At 36.9% G+C, this 19,263-nt stretch overlaps 1 long non-coding RNA gene across 1 annotated transcript in view; it reads right to left on the bottom strand.

Moving 5' to 3' along the window:
- LOC139827702 (uncharacterized) overlaps window positions 1-19,263 on the bottom strand; it is a 141,332-nt gene that overhangs the window by 28,716 nt on the left and 93,353 nt on the right. The window contains exon 3 of the long non-coding RNA XR_011738617.1: window positions 16,178-16,237. This is a non-coding gene — a long non-coding RNA (uncharacterized lncRNA). The remainder of the gene's footprint in view (window positions 1-16,177; window positions 16,238-19,263) is intronic.

Here is a 19,263-nt window from a genome sequence, read left to right as displayed (position 1 = left end):
ATCCAAATCCCCCTGCAACGAATGTAGCTTTTTCGGTTGGTTTCAGATTGCCTGGGATTCAGTTGAGGCATTTGGGCTATAAAGAGCATATCGGGAATGCTGGCTCAGGAGGGCGAGAAGGATGTGAGGGGTATTTTCACGATGCTGATAAACAGCCAAATATATAAATGATAGCTGAAATTTCAAGTTGCATTGATGAGAAAGAAAGAAAGAAAAAATTGTCCTTCTGACTTTTCTTGGTATATGACAAAGCGATAGCTCCAATTAGCCCTTAAATCCTTCTTAGGACAGCTTGAGAACAGAAGTCTGTGCCTATTAAAGATCCAGTTCATTCCATTATTTTAAATTTCCTTACTTCCATTTTTTTTTGTGTGTGTGTGATCCCCAAATCCATTTCGTCATTCCTGGAAGATTATTTTTTGGACCATGGGGTAAATACCTTTGAGCGACACTGAAATTCTTAAATAAAACTTCCTGGATGCTAAGCAGCAACTTACTCAAAAAGGGTTATTCAGTGTGCACTGCTCACTGTTCTCCGTTCTTTTTGCCCCAAAGTGAATCTCTGGTTGATATCCTTTTTCAAATCACCATCATTAGCAGTTAGCGCTAATGAACTAAGCATTTTGTGCCTTTAGTACCAAAATAAAATTTACATAATCTTCAGCATCAGTCAGGAAATATTGAGGATGCACAGAAAGCCTACTAATGAGGCTTTAATTTTTGCCTCTTAATCTCTAATATTTTCCATAGTAAAAAACACCAGGTGTGATTTTGCTTTGATGTGCTTCTTTCTCTAACACCTCTAAGTAAGTTATTCCAGGGATCTGAGTATATTCACAGAGCTACCTTTTGCTACCTACTCTGTCCATGAAAATGATCCACTTGCACAAAGTTCACATGGTATAGCATATACAGCCAATTCCACTTTAACAGATAGCATGCCATCTGTTAACTGCATTTGAAGTCTCCACTGGGACGCACTATAATCTTCTTTAAAATATCTCTGGGGTTACTTTTACAGGCCTGGAAAGATAAGGAAAAATATTTCTTCCTTTGGAAGTAACACTGTATGTATCTTTCTTTTATGGCAGCGCATGGGGTAAAACAAGGTATACATAAAGCAGTGGATGTTTATGAAAGTAACATCACCTCTTAAATCTTCGGGTTGTCTGGGACTGTGAAAAATGCCTAGTACCCAGACAAACACTTCATATTCAAAACGAAGTTACTGTTCAGAGAAAAATCAAACTTCAGTAGACAAAATTATACCATCTCTGTAATGCTGGAATTTTACATTTCCAAATAAGAATCTTTATAAAAGCGAAAAGTGCCCAGGACTCAAACACCAAGCTTTCATTAAACTTCATGAATAGTTAGGAAAAAAGTAATTATTTCTGGAAAATAAACCCAAACAAACAAGTAAACAAAAAGCACAAAGAAAAACCACCCCCTCCTCAAAAAAAAACCAAAAACAAACAAACAAACAAACAAAAAAAACAAAAAAAAAAAAAACAGGAAAAAACAACAACAACAACCACCACACCACACATACGTATGTGCCCGAAAAACAAGCAGAACCAAAACAAAATCAAACCCCATCACATCCTTTGTAAGTTATTTGGTCATTTTACTAGATGTTTTATATTAGGAAAAGATTTAGAGAAAATAATTAAATTACTTTCTAAACTCTAGAAAGCAAACAAGAGAAAAATTCACAGGACTGCGACAAAAATTATTGTCTGACAATTTACGACAAACCAACCCTCACAGCAGATTAATGGAATGATTCATAACTAAGCGTTAGCATTGTCTGCTTTCCAAAAAGTTTCCTTCATGTGCTGGTTGATCAAAAGACACCCAAGAAAGCAGGCGTCATAAGAAAATCCAACAATATCTAACATCTTTCTTTCCTCTCTTGCTATTTTATAAAGCAATTTGCTTGTTGCTGTTTCTTAGGAAATGTGTGTTTATCTCAGAAATGGACCAGGTCTGACATGTAGATCCCACATCTCTCCTATGCCCAGCAGCCACTACAGATAATAATTAAATGGAAATAGCTTGTTTTCCTATGTCGTGTTCTACTGCCATATAGAAGAAAGGTCCCTGTGCTAAAAAGCTTTACTGGAAGGATGGGTCCCCACACAAATTCCTCAGCTGGTCTGCTAAGGGTCTTTTAGCCTCAAACAAGTCAAAAGAGGAGACTTTCATGACTGCAGTATTAGTACTACAAAAGCAATCCAAGCATGCACATACTCTTTTCATAATCTATTAATCTGCTCATCCTTCATTCAGCTTTGTTGAAAGATACAGATGGTATTTTACATCACTTTTTCATAAAATGCCAAAATTCAAGGCTGACTGAAGCTCATGCTATGAGTTTTAACTCCATGTTTCTCAGCTTGGGTCAGATGACCAGCATTCATGCATGCATAACTCTGCTAACTACATGGCTGCTAAAGCAAGGAGGAGCTTGGTTCATGTTATAACAGATGCCCTTCCAGATTTTCTTTATTCCAGCAGAGAAGCTGAACAATGCCAGTAGCTTACAGCCTTATTGGGCAATATTGTAATTTGGACTATTATCTTCCACTGAGAAAATATTCTACTTTTTATTACAGTGTCCATTAAAAGCTCTCTAGTACACTACACTATGGTATTTAAGAGGCATGAAATATATTAATAATCAACAGTCTCTTCTGTTGGGTAACTATTTAGGAAAAACACCAAAGGTTATACAGCATTTCAAGAACAAAAACCCAGGGTTGATGGTGCTAGCTTGACAGGAATGGGACATCCAACTAAAAGAATTCCTTACAGGCACAAGCTGTGAGCATAGTTGCCAAAGCTGACTCTCTGATTACCTTATTTTTAAAAGGATATTTAAAGAAAGTCTTAACAAGCAATGATGTTATAACAGATGATCAGTTTGCTTGAGAAAGACAAAAATGTTTAGAACCAGAGCAAGGGCATGTTTAGAACCTAGGTGGGAAATGCATCAAAATGATCTTACCCAATCCAATCATGAGACAAGCCACAGAGGGCTAACTTCTTGCATTTTGTACCTAGTAGTACAGAGTGCACGGGAGAAGAACAGGAGTAGCACTCCCCATCTCCTCTAGCCTGCAGGCTACAGTAACGGCTGGAGTGGTTCTCTATTGTTCCACACCATGAGAAAGTTTTCATTGCCATGCTCTGGCTCCTGCAGGTTTGAACAAGTTGTGCTTCTGTATCTAAGAGGATGTTTTACCTTAAACCACAGAGTCAAATTTCAGGTACATTGCACTGAGATCTGTGGTTTGTCAACTGAGGAGTGATTCATGAATGTCCTCTGCTTACAACTTTCTTGTAAACGCAAAAAAAACCCACCACACTAGGAAGCCACATAAGATATTATTATCTAAAAATCATCTAATTCTACATAAGCATTATTTTCTTTTAACATCAACTCAGAGGTGCACATAGAGATCCCTATGAATAATGGAAAAGCATCTATTTGTAAAGCTATTGGGGAATACGAAAGTATCTTGCATGTTTCCATCTGAAATTGTTTTTAGAAATGCCATCTAGAGGGGCAATGCCGAAACATGCTGTCAAAGAATAAACAGCATCTTTATGTAAGGCAATTAATTCTCCAAATGCAGTCCAATCTGTGAATGGCTGGTAAACAACTGGAGTAAGTGCCAGTATAAATATTTATTTGGGAACAGAGGCAGCTTCAAAACAAGCAAAAGTTTGTCTCAAGCAGTTGGTGTGTGCACTCTGCAGAGAAGGAGCATGAATGGCTCTAAGCAAATGCTCAGTGGAGCTCAGCATGTGAATTCCAAATATACAGGAATTTTTTAAATAATTTAGTGTTAGTTCAGTGAATTGATCATCATGACTTTTCTTCATTCCTTTAGTGACATTTAGTATAAGCTGTTATTAAAGCAAATAAAGTCCAGAAAGCTATTTGATCCACATTACTTATACTAGAAGATCCATTCAATGACATGAAGATAGTATTGCATAAAGAGTTTGTCATCAACTAGCAGCTACAGCCGTTTGACATTTTACAAGTCTTACATTTTAAAAAATATTTTATTCTAAAATGGAATAAGGAAAGAACTAAATATTCTTAGTTTATCGAACAACTTTAGAATGAGCTAATATTTTAATTAAAAATATTGTGAAATTTTAAATTCAAGGAGACTCTGATAATGATACTTCCTCTCTGTTCAAGTACAGTTAAATTGCTTTGACTACAAGTAGTAAATGTAATTACTGGATATGATATACTAAAAAGGTAAATTGTAGCCTTCTGAAAGGACAAAAACTGATCTATGAATGGGGATTTTTTTTTTGTCAATATGGCACATTTTATATCAGCTCACAAGCAAAATAAGGTGCACTCCAGCTGTGGAATAGCAGAGAGCTCTTACCCTAAAAGTTGTGGAAATTATCCTTTGGCTGAAACATTATGAACCACTTGGTTTTAAAGTAGAAATTTTCAACTAGCCAGTATTTAGTCCCTGTGGTCAGAGCACGCTCACTGGCTGACAACTTGGACACCCAGCATATCACTGGATGGTCACATTTAGTAAGAGATTATGTCAAGATAGAAAGGCATACTGTTAAAGAGCTTATATGGCAAGGTGTTGAGCCTACTGGGAGTGCAGAACGTGGTGTGTGACATGGCTGAGGTCAAAAAACAATTATTTCCATAGATATTGAAACAATTCCACTGAATTTCTTGAACACACAACACTTGCAGAGGAACGTGTTTCCTCCACAAAATCCGAATGCAGTATCAGGGTAAATTGCCATTGGAGGGGGATCATGTTAGCTAGCTCAAAATACAGTGCTTTATTACCTTCAATCATTTCAGTCTCCGGCTACATGACAGGTTATTTTTTACAGTTTGTCTCTTAACAATATTTTCTTACTTATGTAAATGAGACCCAGATGTTATCCAGAATTCACCTGTTTCTCACAGTTCTAGTCTCACTTCAAACCTTTCTGTCTCAGTATACTTGAAAGAGAAGTTAATTATCATAGAGGATAACAAGTTATGCCCTTTCAAAAATAATGTGAATTTTGAAACAGGCTTTACTGTGATGAGAGGCTCTGAAGTAAGAGCCACGTCCATCTGCCACGGCTGATGATATGTGCTCTGCCTGATGATTCAGTTATTGGTTGCTGACACAACATACAACCTCTGGTTTCTGCCATTGGAAATCCGAATCCTCCAGGAAAGAGACAAAACAGAAACATGCAATTAAATGTATAACATTCAGAGATATCGGGTCGTCTGTAAGGTTTGCTTTCTAACAGAATAAAAAAATAAATAAAATAATTTTTTTTTTTCTTTTTTTAAGAGAGACTTAATTTTTTCCTAACTGTTTAAATAGCTGAAATTTTACAACAGCCTGTACCTGTGAAATGAAGGCCCAAGTGGCAAAAAAGTGACTGATAGGAGAAAGCAATAGGTGTCCTTGGTAAACATTTGGCAGTGCTTAAGTATCTAAAAGAAAACTCTGGGCTAAGAAAAAGTTCATTAAGTCTGTTTAGCTGTTAGACTCTCTGAGCTGACATGGTATTTCCAGTCAATAAAACTATCATGATTTTTAAACACCTGTGAGAAACAACTGTAAACTATTTGAAAAGAAAAAAATGCTGTCAGCCCTCAGAAGTTGTGAGTCATTGTGGTGGTTATTTATAAATAAAAGTCCATGAAATTACTTGTTATGAACAAAGGATTGATATGTACCTTTGATAGAAAAATAAATATCTATATACTGTCATTTATAAACAGAACAAAAACCTAGAGGGAGGAAGACTGTGCAGCAATAGCAAAGTTCTTCTCACAAAAATAAGGTTACTTCATAAAATTTCTTGATGAGGGTTAATGAGGAACAACCTCCCAAGCTTAGCAGTAAAACTCTATAGTACGTTTTTCCCTCAGCAAAATATTAAGAACATATTCTCCAAAAACAAGGATTTAATGACATTTGAATAGTGAATTTTAGTAATTAAAATATTTTGAATGACAGAGGTTTAAAACACTAAACCAAAATTATCAAAAGTTTGTCATAAATGTACTAGATCAGTCAAAGGTTTGTTCTTATGTTATAAAAGCTCTTTTTTTTCAAGGTAAAGTGTGTATATATATATATATATACATATATTATTTTTTTTAATCTATCTGCTGTTCAGAAAGACACTCCTCCCTGCCACCTATTTTTTAAAAAGTATTCTTGGAAAATGAGAAAACACTATCAGTTATGAACTGTCTGTTTCAGATACAAATACAGAGCATTTTGTTCCTATATTCCTTGCAGTTATCAACTTCAGACATCCACTGGAGAGAGCTAGGGAGAAGGAAGATAATTCTGAAAAAACTGAGAGGGTTTAATTTACACAATGCATGATACACTGTTTTGATTTCTGCCTTGTATATGAATTGCAATGTTGTTATATTCTAGTGAAGTTAGGCATGTTGAAATTCATCGTGAATCTGTGGCTATCTAGGAATTAACAATGAGGTAAATTTTTTTACCTAGTCACAGTCTGCTTAGGTTACATTACAGTGCATAAGGATAAAAATTCCTCTTAGTTGTATGCTATGTTAATCTAATACTGTTAAATTACCATATAAAAGGTCTAATAAAGGGAGTTTCAGTGAAACCACAAATGTTAAATTCTGAACAAGGTCCTGAAGTGGGATAGAGAAAGAAAGTGTTGAGGTTTTTCTGTAGCAGCGCACGAAAAGTTATCCAAAATTTCCCCCATCATATTTTGATAAATTACTTCAGTGATGTTCCAGAGAAAAACACATGGTCAGAGAGGCTCACTATTTCACATCCTTCTAGAAAAATAAAAATGTTAACAACTTTGTTTTCTTTTATATTGATGTCTCTAAAACCTACCCCATGACTAATACAACTCCTTCAGAAATACCTGAAGGCTGTATTGTTGTTTTTAAAGAGAAAATCAGAAACTTCAAATGAAGTAGAACACATGACGCTACAAATAAGTTGCTGTTAGTGTTATCTCTGAGAACAGCCACATAAATTTAATAGTGTTATATGGCAGCAATGTTAACACTGAGCTGTTTTGCTGGGCAAGCTACAAATCTGAACTTTTTCAGTCTGGATAATGACTGGTCTGCTAAATAATGAGGAATAGTAGTTTGATGACAACCCTAGTTCAAGTTCAAACAGTGAAGAGAAACTTGTATGAGAGGAAGGATCAGACTCACACCTGCACTCAATATGTTCATGAAGGAGAGATTTGCACTCACTACAGATCTAGAGGCTGAATTGGAAAATCCCTCCCCACTCCTAGAAAACTGTGGGTTTTATCTGCTTCTCATAGTATTTTCTTCCTTTCAAACTTGTTCCTAAAATGTACAGAAAAGTTAAAGCACCATTGCTATTCTCCATTCTAGCCTTCACAGTTCTAAATCAGAGGTCGTTTCTCTTCCTAGAACAGAGAGTGTGGAAGTATAACTAGAAGTGGAATAAACACAGAAACAAAAATATTGAATTTGGTGCCCTAGGGGTAAGGAAAAAAAAAAAAAAGCAAAGCCAGCCAATGTGCTGTATTGAAATTCCATTAGACATAGCAATAACATAAACTTATGTCAGGAAAACAAGATAACATTCATTTCTTAAGTTGTTTACAGGCAGTGAGCTTAGATTTTGCTCTATGACAGCAGGCAAGTCCATGACTTATTTAGAGTCCAATTACTTCTAGAAAACTGTCTAAAGCAGCAATCAAAAATGACCCAGCCCAGAGGAGCTGGACAGATAGGAAACTCACAGACTAAGATACCACACTGTTGTGAGTGCATATATGAAGATTTTCCTCATATTTTATAAATTAATATAAACAAATAGAATGGACAGAACAGTAAACAGAAGAATAAAAATCTTCCAAGTGATATTAAAATATATTTGGAGAAAGATTGATTTCTAGGAGAAATCTTGTCCTCCATTCCATAGTAATAACAGAAATTTTCTCCTGGTACTTCCTGTTTATATTTTTCAAAGTTATTTGTTGGTTTTCTAAAAAATGTTTGTCTAACAGTATCATTGATACCCAGCCCACATCCTAAGACAGTTGTATCCCCTTTTTGTTACAGATTCTACCTTGCCGCTCCTTTCTGTCCCCATGTGTTGGTTTGACTGAAAATGAGTTAATTTTCTTCATGCAGTTAGCAACCTTTCTTTTTCATAGCTAGCACAGTCATTATTTGGACTTAGTTTGAGAACAAGAAATAAGAGCCCAGCACAGAGTTAATGTTTTTAATTGCTCTGGTCTGAGAACCCAAAGACATTCTGAGCGCTCTGCCCACAGGTGTGAAGCATCAAGGAAGAGGTACATGGATGGGGCAGAGTTTGACTGACACCCAGACTGACCAATAAAATTACTCCACCCATTAGTGTTATGTTTCAGATTTAAGGAGAGTCAGGATCTACCAGTAGTGTTCTCTCTGGCTCTTCACTCTCAGAGACCTGTTCAGGTGAGTTCTGTTCAGGATGTCTAGATCAGCCTTTGTCATCCTGATGTTTTATAGAGGTCTTTGGGCCTTTCTGCCTTTTTTTTGCCTTTTTTTCTATCTTTGGGATCAGCTGTTTGGGACCAGGTGCTGTTTCCTGCGACTGGCTGTTTGATGTGGATAGAATTTGTGAGGAATTGCATTGAGTACCTTTTATTTTTATATTCTATTTCTGTTATATATGTATATATTATATATATTTACTAACAGTGTATTAGTGTTTAGTTATTTTATTAAACTTTGTTTATCTCAATGCAAGTTTCTCACTTCCCTTTTGATTCTCTCCCGTATTTGAGGTGTGAGAAGGAGGGAGGGAGTGGCTATCATGGTTATATTGCTAGCTCAGGTTAAACTGCTACACCCCAGAATCTAAGAAGAATTTAACCATTCAATTAAAACTATATATATATATGTATTTTCTGTTCCACAGAGCTTTGTTCACAAATTACACAAGTTCAGGTTTAAACATGCATTTGAATAGCCCTATGTCTACATTTCTCCTACAATGTTCAATAGAAAAATGACAATGGTTGCACAATGGCCCAACCCAAGGGTAACTCACAGCAACATTTCCATCTCACTTGCATTCCCATATTGCTCAGAAACAGGTGGAAAATGCTTCTAAAGTTATAACACAGATACAGCAGCATACATCTTACAAAAAATAACTATAAAAAGAACATAAACTCTTCCTGTATGTTCCCATCTAAAACAGGTGACATAACATGAATGGCTAACTTAAGGTCTAAATGTTTATCCAAACTTCATAGAATTTTTTTAAACAGTTCATTATCATTATATATGGAGTGTCACAGCTTTTAAAAAAATATCTATCCTACAAAGGAGTCATTTACTATCATCTTGAGAGAATAGCCTTTAGGTAAAATCCTTTCTTGAAAGGTTCACTGATCAGCACATTTTTCTGAAACATCCTGAGTGTTTAGCTTGCTATAATCTTACTTATGTCATTAAAACAAAGCACTGTGCTAATTTGAAGAAACTTCTGAAGACTTTCTACTAATTGTTCTTAGAGACAATGTCATGTAAAAGTTTATACCTTTTTGGTCCTGTGTTTTTATGACAAAATATACTCACAGAAAAAAATAAAATATTGCTTTTTTATTATTTGAGAGATGGTACAGTTTTCAGTGGTTATAAGAGTTTGAAATGACAATTTATGCAGAAATTTCTTAAACCACTCTTTTTTTGTGCTTAATAGTCTTGTTTAGAGAACCCAAGGAAAAATGGCTCCATAGCTCAGCAGGCTGGTGCATTTAAGTTATATAATAATTGTTTTTCCTGGGCCCTACATCAGGGGCAAATAGTGGAGGAGTTAATAAACATCAGGAAGTAAAACTTCTTGCCACTGATTCACAAGCTTATTCTTAGCTTTACTGTCCAAGAAAAGCATTCAGTGCTACTATATGCAATGACTTCTGAAACACTTGTATGTTTTCTTAAGAAAAGACAAAAATGTCACTTTTAAATTGAGAAAGTAACTGTGTCGGTGTCTATTGGCTTTTACTGCAGTAAATGAGAACAGTATATCACTTAGTTCTGTTGTATATCATGTAGTGCAGAAGTCAGAAACAGACTCTCCTTTTGACTAGAAAGAGCAGTGTCAAACATGGACAAAAATAAATTATTTCATAAGAACTGAATTGTGATGAAACATAACTATTTCACATGAAACTCTCTATTTTGCATATGTTCTGAAAGAATGAAGAACAAATCAGAATTAGAGAAAAGATTAAAATGTACTTTACCTTAAGCAAAAGCCATAAAGGAAGTACTCAATAATACGACATGGTAGCGTAATCTAAAAATACTAATAAACACATAGTGAAAACAAGGCACACGCTTTTTCTAACCAAAATACCCTCTTAGTTTGCACACAATTTAAGTAGATTTTTCCCATTTGGTGAGAGGCAAAAAGGAATACAACTGAATATCAGTGATTGTTCTGAATATCTTTCTAGAAAGGAGTTGCATTTGTAAAATCATCAGATTAGAAAGTTAATGGTAACAAGTGACAGACTGCCAAGAGAAAACACCCCCAAATCAGCACACCTTCATAATCTGTACCTGACAATCCTGAGAAAGTAAGGTGAGGAGCTCTCTGTATCATTTTTGTTTAATCCTAGATATTTTGGAATCTTTCCAATAGGGAATCTCCAGAAGTTTTGTAAAAACATAAATTCTGACTTGTTACCAGGTAATTCTGAGCAAGCTAGCCTGTCACTCATCCAAGAAGATACAATTCCTGAAGCTACCGATAAGGAGTTAAAGACTGAATAAAAATAGTGTTACCCACTCCAAGTCTTGGTAAATAAAACCTGCTCTTGTTTTTTTTTTTGCAGAAGATCAATTCAAGATAAAGGCTGAAGAAAACATGTCTTACAATTATACTTGCCATGCCTAGCTTTACTATTGCCTATCTTCCGTATGAGGGTTACAAAAACAAAAATTGAGCTAAAAAGCTCAGTCTCTCTTGATTGTTTTATTGGTTGGTTAGTTGTTCAGTATTTTTAAGCACTATTCACTTAAGGAGAAAACAGTAATATTTTCTTAATGTAGATTTTCAGTCTGAAAAGTATAGAAAAATTGTGGTGACTCAAATGCTTCCTACTTACTCATCTCATTAGAAATAAATACAGACCCTGTGAAGTTCATTTCACAGAATCATAGATTTACTTTGGTTGGAAGAGTACCTCCAGATCATCAGGTCCAATCATTACACTACTTTGGCAATAAACCACATCCCTGAGGACCTCATCTCTACATCTTCTAAACATCTCCAGGGATGATGACTCCACCACCTCCCTGGGCAGCCTGTTCCAATGCCTAACAACCCTTTCTGTGAAGAATTTTTTCCTAATATCCAATCTAAACCTCCCCTGGCACAACTTGAGGTCCTTTCCTCTTGTCCTATCACTTGCTGCTTGGGAGAAAAGACCATCACCCTCCATGCTACAACCTCGTTTTAGGTAGCAAAAAGGTGTCCCCTCAGCCTTCTTTTCTCGAGGCTGAACAGCCCCAAGGTGTGGCCTCATATGTGCCAAGTACAGGGGGATGATCACTGTCCTAGTCCTGCTGGCCATGCTGTTCCTGATACAAGCCAGGATGCTGTTGGCCTTTTTGGCCACCTGGGCACACTGTTGGCTCATATTCAGCCAACTGTCAATCAACAATCCCCCCAGGTCCTTTTCCATCAAGCAACTTTCCAGCCACTCTTCCCCAAGCCTGTAGCACTGCCTGGTGTTCTTGTGACTCAAGTGCAGGAGCCAACACTTGGCCTTGTTGAACCTCATAAATCTGGCCTCAGCCCATCAATCCTGCTGCTCCAGATACCTCTGTAGAGCCTTTCTACCTTTCAGCAGATCAACACTCCCACTCAATTTGGTGTCATCTGCTAACTTACTGAGCGTGCATTCAATCCCCTCGTCCATAATTGACAATTAAACAGAACAGGCCCCAGTACTGAGCCCTGGAGAACACCACTCATGACTGGTTGCCAATTGGATTTGTCTTTGTTCACCACAACCCTTTGGGTCTGGCCATCCAGACAGGTCTTTACCCAGCAAAGAGTATGCCTATTCAAGACAGGAAGTGCCAGTTTCTTCCCTGACATCAATGTCAGACTGACAAGCCTGCAGTTCCACAGATCCTCCTTCTGGCCCTTCTTGTAGATGGGCATCACATCTGCCAACTTCTGGTCAACTGGGACCTCCCTGGTTAGCCAGGACTACTGATAAATAATTGAAAGTGGCTCGGTGAGCACCTCGACCAGCTCCCTCAGAACCCTTGCATGGATCCCATCTGGCTTTATAGACTTGTACATGTTTAAGTAGTGTAGCAGGTTGCTAACCATTTTCCCTTGGATTATTGGGGCTTCATTTTGCTCCCCTATCTCTTAGTCTTTCATTCCCTCTGAACACATGAGATCTCTGGCTCTCACCTCTTTCCCCCCAAGCCTTTCTCTTTGCTCCCAACTACAAGGTGCTATCCTTATCCTAAAGAAGTTAGTGGTAATGTTGTCATTGACCTCGATGAGGTTAGGATTTCCCTTATCACATTCCTTTTAAAAGGACAATGCAGCCTCCAACCAGAACACCCTCAGTGTTTCCACTATTTCTGACTCACTAATCTTTTTCTCCCACAATTGCAAATAGCAAAGCTTCATTGTATACAGTATCAAAACAGAGTTGGGGGTGGGGGGGAACCTCCACAAGAGAGAAAGAAAAAACCACTTCCTGAGGAAATCTCATCTTTATTTTCCTCTCATCTGTTCTCGCTAGCAAACACCATAAAGGCACAATACAATAAAAATCTGAATCACAAGTAAAAGCTCTACAGCGACATCTATTTCTCATATGACTGTAGATGTTAACCATTCACTCAGTTGGATACATTACATTTTCATGTGAACAGCATGTGCTTACTCTTTTCTGACTTCCTGGCTTCAGCTTTGAGGATTGCCATGTTTTATTTCCCATTTTGTTTTGTATTTTACCTTGCCTATTCTGTAATTACCAGAAAAATGACAATGCACTTAGTATATGTTTGTTTTCTTGTGGATTTGCTTCCATTATTTGTCTGAGATCATGAATCAACAGACACTGCCTGACAAACTTGTTGAGACAAATGCTGCTTTCCAGAATTATTTGAAGGCAAACATCCCTATTGTCTGTAATTTACTGTCAAGCCCAAGTAATGATTTACACCACCTGAAATAGTTCCTTGAAAAGTTCTTATTGTTCTCGCTTTAAATGACAGATTGACTTTGGGGAGATCAGTTTAGACATTATAGGAAGCTGAAAGCCTTGATCAAGCCTTGTATAATACGGATTAATATAGCATGAAACATAGCTTACTATGAGGTTCCAGGGTAGGAGTTTCAATTCAACATGACAGGACACACTCTCTAGGTGCTACATGTGCTCCTTCTACTCTACCTCCAGCTTTCACTCCCAGCCCTAAGCAGCAGCAGTAATTACAACTATCCTACATTGCTAGACACTGGAGAATTCGGTTCACGGTAAGAACATGCTTATTAGAAATTTAATCTGGACCACGTTCTCACAAGATCATGAGCAAGATCTTACTGCTATAGAAAAAAAATTGACCTAAAAGAGGAGGAAAAATATATATATATATATCTATATAAACGTTTCATGTGACAGACCTCATCTGACATAAGTGTCTCTGTGGCCTGTAAGTAGCTATCAAAGCTCTAAAAAGATAGATAAAAGGCAGACAACTCCTTCAGCTTTCCTAATGCCAGTTTATACAGCTCTTCATTTAGTTCCTATGAATTTCGTTCAGACTCTCTGTTCTCCCCATGGTCTCTCCAGGAAGTCTATGGATGTATTTTCCCTACTAGAAGCCAAGACCAAGTTAAGCACACACAGCACCGTCACCCCACAATAGCTACTTCACTACCACCTGGGAACTCTGGAAGAAGGCTCAACTTCAGCAACTGTTCATACAGAAAAGAGACTTCCATATAAAAAAGGCCTATAAAAAAAGTTAGAATTACAATTCCCACTTGGGAAGAGCACTGCATCCTCTTACATATTTTAACGTCAGCACAGTTCATTCAGGTCAGAACTTGATGTAATAAAGATGCCCACTAGCAGCGATACATTTTTATTTGCACCTGAGAAACACTCAGAGGTCTGTATTTTTAATTCTCCTTTTTTACCCTCCATTTACAACTGTGAAACTTCTTGTTGATTGTTCTGTTCAAACAAGAACAAATCTATGAGTGAGAAAGGATACTGTTCCCTTCAGAGAAATCAACCTACTGAGAGATTTACAGCAAAATCTTTTTTTTTTTTCTTAATGGTACTGTAACTACCAGAGGAACATATTGTAACTTTCAGTTAGAAACCACTGACATCAGATTTAACCTCCTACACAAATATGCATTGCAACTGCTGTTTTGCCAGACAAGACATAACTATCAAGCTAGCAAGAGAAAAACATTTAGTCTCTTAATTGCCTTCTGTACAAACTGTATATTTAAAGTTTTGTTTTGTAATTTGGTAATGAAAGCAAACAAAACTATTTGTAACCCAAAAAAACCCCAAACCAAATTAAAAAAAAACAAAAAACAACCAACCAGACAAAACAAGCAAACAAACCCACAAAACAAACAAACAAGCAAAAAAAAACGACCCAAAGGAAAAAAAAAAAAACAACCACACAACCAAACTGAATAAAAAACAATGGAAGAATGAAAGAAATAAGAGAGAAAAAAAACGGCAGAAGTGCTTTAATGTATTTTTTCTTTCATGGTGGCATTCAGCCATGAGGTCTTTTCAGCCTGTTCCAGGAGGAGCATGATAACCAGCACTCACAAGCAGTATTTTTGTAAGATGTAGCACAAATATCTAAGGCCATGAAATACCTCAGTACACTTCTTCAAATTCTCCTTCTCTCCTCACTGCAGTCAGTAAGAGCACTCAAAACTGGACTCAAGATCTGTGAGCCAGAGCCACCCTTTAGATGCACAAAAAGCTCATTAAGGTTATTGGCAGAGCCACCTGAGGTGGCAGGGCAGCAGAGATCACCCTGGCTAGCAGAGAGCTCAGAGGAGGAACATTACAGCACCCAACATGTTTAAAACAGGCACCTAATAGACCCAGTCATAAAGGGAGAGGAATGATCAGTCTCCCCTGGCCTGCACAGATGTACTTCACCAGCTGCCACTGGCTCCACCTCACCACCATTTCCAAAATGACACACTCAGTGAAGGCAGCAGTGAGGCTATCACAGCCTGACTTTGAAAACCACTTTATTTTTGCGCTCAGGGCAAAGTATTCCAGTATCTGACCTATTTAACTATTTGCAGATTGACATGCCTGTTCTATCTGTTATAATTTTGGCAATTTCACTGTGAAAACAGAGGCTGTGTATAGCTAGCAACACCAGTTGCCAAAGCAGCATGTTAATGCCCTTTTCAGGAGTAAAGAGACCAAAATGGAGAAATTCACATTGCAGGAAGGAGAGAACAAAGTTAATTGAACTGAAATGTGTCCATTTTAAAAATCACCAGTGGGCAACAATCAGTTTTATTGATATGAAACTGGAACTGCACTTCCAAAGCTGAATAAGTGCTAAGCACACTCACACAAGTGAAGTGCAACCACATGTGACTTCAAACAAACTGTGCTGGTTATGAGAGAAAACTTCATACTTTATTGTTTAAGAATTATTACTCAATTTTTTACCCAAGGAAAACTGTCGCCACTGGGGGAGGGGAGAGAAGGTACAAGAGGGTTTTTTTAAATGGAAACTTTCAGGTTCATTTTGACTTCTTATTGTACCTGAATAATATTATAAAAATTGTAAAAAAATATGTTTAGCTGGCTTTATTGTTCATTATAGGCTTCACTGCACAACATTTTTTGCAATCATAGTTTAACAGCTGAAAACACGGCAAATATTATCTTTGTATAAGGCCTAACATTGATAAAACTAGAATGGACAAGAATTATATTCTCTGACCACTCTTTTTACTTGGATCTTTTCCTCATTAATAACTCACTTAAACTTTATTTGTTAAGAAATATAAAATAACGAAATCTTAAAGTACACCATCTTTTTAGATACTACAAAAATATCAGATAGTACCTTATTTCTCCAGTTGTCTCACTGATGTCACAAAAGTGGGAAACAGGCTTGGCAGAAGACCTAAAAAAAAAAAATAACATTCAATAAATCTAAAACCTACAGTAGCAAAGCATTAAATTAACCAAAATGCAGGAGAGACTGGTGTGGCATAAGTCTCTTCTTTTTTTGTTTGTTGGGTTTTTTTGTGGGGGAGAAAGGGGAGCGCACAGAGGAAAGGTGATTTTTAAAGTTACCTGATTTTACAGATCTCATTAATAAAAATTTAAATAACTCAGTGGTGAGCAATTACATTTTATCAAATACCTGTTAACACTACTGATTTTTCATGACAAAATTATAAGAACCACAAAACGAAAACCAGAACAGCAGCAGGATGAGAAAGAAGTAGGATGGGATTAGGGTCTGATATTTAAGTCTTAAGCTCATTCTCCTTCCAGATGGACAGCATTTTTATCACAGAAGGAGAAATTTTCTCATGTTTTAGTATTTTTTCCATTACTCTTATATGGCATGGTATTGTCCAGAAATGGCTAAAACACTCCAACAGCACTTCTGCAGGCAAGTAAGGGCAGGACCATTACTGAAGAAATCCTATGGTTTTGTGAGGGCTATGGGACCAATTTATTAAAAGAGAGCTTTACCATACCTAGTTTATTTATTTGTTTGTTTGTTTATTTCTTTGTTTATTTATTTATTTATTTTTCCTAAGCTGTGGGGGGAGAAAGAGAAGTCAGAAAGTGCCTGGCCTACTGAATTGAATGACAAATATCCTAGAGGATTTTGATCAAAATTATTAATAGTAGTTTAAAATGCTTGAAATATTATGATGTGTCAGAAACCTGCAGACCTTGCCCTCACACTAAATTCACACTGGCCTTCTTTGGGATGCCTGAAGATTAAACTAGACATTAGTAAGTCATTCCAAGTTATTTGGATTGATATAAGAAATGGTGGTGGAAATACTGACTCAAGCGCTAATGAGCTCACAGCAATGTTCCCTAGGAAATGAATACATAAGTACAGGGAAAAGGTGCTGCCACACAAATTCAGATTCAGGAAGTCATAAACCAAACAAAAATCTAAAAGTCACAGAGAAATAGTTTTACTTATTCATCTATCAGCACTCTGTCTCCCTTTTAAACACAAAGAATTGGAGATTCACATCAATGAGGTAAATGTGATGCTAAAACCTGCTTACAAACTACCAATATGAACCTAAAACAAGAGTAAGTTATGGCTTAACTGTTGGAGCAAAAGAACAGGGTGACATAGCCTAATGTCCTTAGATTCCTGCTGATGTCTAAGTGGGACATGCACCCTAAAACACAGGGTAAGCTCTGCAGCCTATTCAGGGGTAGCTGCTGAGAAAACAGCACCTGTGTTTAGGCAGATCAAGGAAACACGACGGTGCTCAGTGCTCTCAGTCTTCAAATGCTCAGATTCAGAGGTTTTGTCACCAGATCTTTTGTACCAGCAGTGCTTCATGCACAAAGCTGTTTGCTGAAGCCAGTGCAAGGGGGTCTCCTGAACAATAACTCTCTGCCAGCTAATGTTCCAGCTTCCAGAAACTGCAAGCTATTTATGGCTAGATGTTGATAAACAGAAGTGTAGATGCCTAAAATAATGACTTCAACCCACAATCACTTGCAGTAAAAGAGGAAGTCTGTTAATGACCTTAGAATAATGAAGTTGTTGCCACAAAAATACTTAATAATAGGACTACAAATCTAATAGTCCTCACTCTATTCACAAGGGAGCTTTACTTAACAGAGGCCAAGCTAGGGCTTGGCTTAGGATTATATTATTGTGGAAAGCGATGGGACAGGTTCAGTAAGCACACAGGGCCAGGAAATAAAAGTTTCACGTCACGTCCACAATAAACTGCACCACAGAACACATAGTCTGGGCTTAATTGAGATACTGAAATCAGCTGAAACAAGAGGCAGTGTGACTTACTACTGCAATCTGAGCCTTTCTGTGTGACAAAACAGTTAATTAAATAATGGGTTTGCTTCTGAAAAGACACCACTTACAGTTACCCATAAAAATATTGCTGTCTGTCAGCTACACATGCCTGTACTGAAAAAATACATAGTCGTACCAAAAACATCCATTCATCATATTTTATGCATTGCTTGAGTTTGTATACAGTCTGACAGAATGAGTTCACAACAATAAGCAAGAAGGTAATGTGGTGGTAGGTCAGTGATGTGACAAACATTTCAGTTCCTTGTGCTTAAAAAATAAGTAACCACAATATCTGTAGCAGTCAGCAAACTTCTGGAAGGCTTCAGAGAAAGGGAAAAACAATAGAAAGTTTGTAAAACTATCACTATATTTTCTCAACTGAATAGCATATAAGCATACTGAAAATACTCTCTCTCTCTCTCTATATATATATATCTCGCTTGCATAATCTTTTCACATCAGAACAAATTATCACAATGTGAATTCCTAATGCTAAATTTGTTATGAATCTAAACTTTCCTTTGCAGATCAGCATCTATGTTAGCTACAGACACTTAAAAAACAAACAGAGGAGTTAAGCTGATCATTACTGTTATTAACCAAGCTTACATTTGTTGATCTATGCTGTTGCTGACTAGCTTGGGCTCCAATTTAGCAGCAACAGATCCCTTTGTCTATGATGATGGATCAAAGGTCAGACTAACTCCAACCATGTGGAGCCTAATGATAGCTAAGGGAGACCCATGATGAGTATAAAAATAGAACTAAAGATAAAGGCTTTAATCATAAGTGACAAATTACATTTTTGATGTGTCAAGTTCAATATTAATTATTTTCAGCTGCTCTGTTTTTTCTTTTGTCTTAAGGAAACTCCAGCAATATGCTGACATGCCTGGAAAAGTTCAGGTGCAAAATGACCTCAGTTCAGTTTGCAGATTTACAGGAAACCATATACTATCCTTGCAGCATTTAAGTACTATGGCCTGTGGAAATACTGTGGCCTGTAAAAAAAATGTAAGTCAAGAGATGATACTGTTCTTTTCCCAGTTTTAGACTGAGCTAAATCTTCTACTTGTGTTGTGCATTATGGACTGATATAAACCAAACAACAGTGCTCT

The sequence above is a fragment of the Patagioenas fasciata genome, chromosome 3 (assembly GCF_037038585.1).
Source record: "Patagioenas fasciata isolate bPatFas1 chromosome 3, bPatFas1.hap1, whole genome shotgun sequence".
Lineage (NCBI taxonomy): Eukaryota > Metazoa > Chordata > Aves > Columbiformes > Columbidae > Patagioenas > Patagioenas fasciata.
Note: the sequence above shows the minus strand (reverse complement) of the source record. Positions and strands in the feature narration are given on the sequence as shown.